A 1847-nucleotide genomic window follows, 5' to 3' on the forward strand; every position below is an offset into this window, starting at 1 on the left:
TGGTTTGAAAAATAGGTTGCCTTTTTATTCTGATTACTTTCTTTGCTATGCAGAACTTTGACTGGTAGAACAGAATAGAGAGCCCCAAAGTGTACCCACAGGTATACAGTCACCTGATTTTTGAAAATAAGTCTAAGAACATGCAATGGGAAAAGGATAGTCTCTTCAACGAATGGTATTGAAAAAACTGGTTATTCACATATAAAAAATTTAATTGGGCCCCTACCTTGTACACGAAAATCAACTCAAAATGAATAAAAGACTTAAATGTGGATTAAAAACTTGAAACTGTAAAATTCCTAAAAGAAAACATAGGGGAAAAGCTTCTTGCCATTGGTCTTGGCAATGATTTTTGGATATGACAACAAAAGCACAGGGAATAAAAGCAAAAATAGACACATGAGACTACATCAACCTAAAAAGCTTCCGCACAGCCGTGAGTCTCTTATTCTGATGCACCTTTATACTTATCACTAAACACTTCATAAGTAGTTTCCCAGCTTTGATGACTTTGTTCAAAAACCTAATTTCACTGAGATTCCAGTAGCACATAGCCTCACAGGTTGGAAGGGCTGGATACTTGTAGTCCACAAAATGAAGTAATTACAAACCGCAGTACAGCAGGTGCCTTGGCAAAGATGAAGACTGCAACTCTATATCTTTTTCAGAGTCTCTGATGACAATTCTCCACCAACAGTATGACTGAGCCCTTCTCAGAAGCTGTTGAGTCAGATGATCTCAAGATGATGACCAATATTTGAAAGAACAGGACACACAAAAAGAACAGTAAGTAATGAGAAGAATTTTCGGATTTAAAAACTCTATCAAAATAATATCTCTGGGTTCTATTTACTTGTGCATGCAGCTGAGAAGAGCAATAGCTTAGTGACATGATGCCGTTGGGGAAAGCTCCTTGTCTGGGCAGCGGCAAGTGGTCTGTGATGGTTGGCCCCTAAATCGTTCGTCTGGGCCGCAGCACTCTACAGCACCAGCACCGGCCTTAGAGGTGGCTGTGGACGATGGGGGACAAAAAACGACCTGGTGGAGTGTAGAACCTTAGAGGATAACAAGATGTTTTCTTCTAGAGAGGAGATACCGACAGTTAGGCTGACTAATCAGATCAGTTACTTCTCTAGGGAAAAGCTCTAGTGCTGGCAATTCCTGATGGACCAGCACTATTGACCAATAACTGCTGCATTTCCCTTTTACAACTGGGAGTTTTTATTTGGTTATCCTGCTACTCATCCATCATTGTACCCTGGACGTGTTGAGGGCAGATATGTATATTAGTTGATTGCTAAGATATGAGCAGCCTTGTCTTAGCTTGATGGAGTGGATGGCATGTTGCCCGAAAAACCTAACTGGTTTAAGCTGATGGAACAAAAGCTTGGCTCAATTTGGAATGGGCTGAGTATTTTCCAAGCATGGAAAAACACATGGACATGTCAATACACAAAGGACAATCGGTCTTAGATAGATAGATACCACTCAATATCCATTCTCATTGTCTCCCTTAATAAAAATCATCGTGATTTTTGCTGAGCACATTGCTAAAGCTAAAAAAGCTACATTGCTTGCAGCTGAATATGGGCCCGTGCCTAAGTTTGCCCAGTGACAACTAATAAGAAGTTTGGTGTGACTTTGAAGAAGGATTTTTTTTAAGAGGGAGAGAATATACCCATATATCCTTCTTTGTTCCTTTCTCAATTCTATTGTTTGAATATAGTGTCTGCAACTCCAACAGTCGTCTTGGATAGCATGAGGGCCTTTACCTCAGGATGGTTCAGAGAGCTGGAATCATTTCCAGTTTCTGATTAATATGGAACTGCCTTTAGAGAGATTCTTAT

The sequence above is a fragment of the Propithecus coquereli genome, unplaced genomic scaffold (assembly GCF_000956105.1).
Source record: "Propithecus coquereli isolate 6110/MARCELLA unplaced genomic scaffold, Pcoq_1.0 Scaffold53, whole genome shotgun sequence".
NCBI classification, from domain to species: domain Eukaryota; kingdom Metazoa; phylum Chordata; class Mammalia; order Primates; family Indriidae; genus Propithecus; species Propithecus coquereli.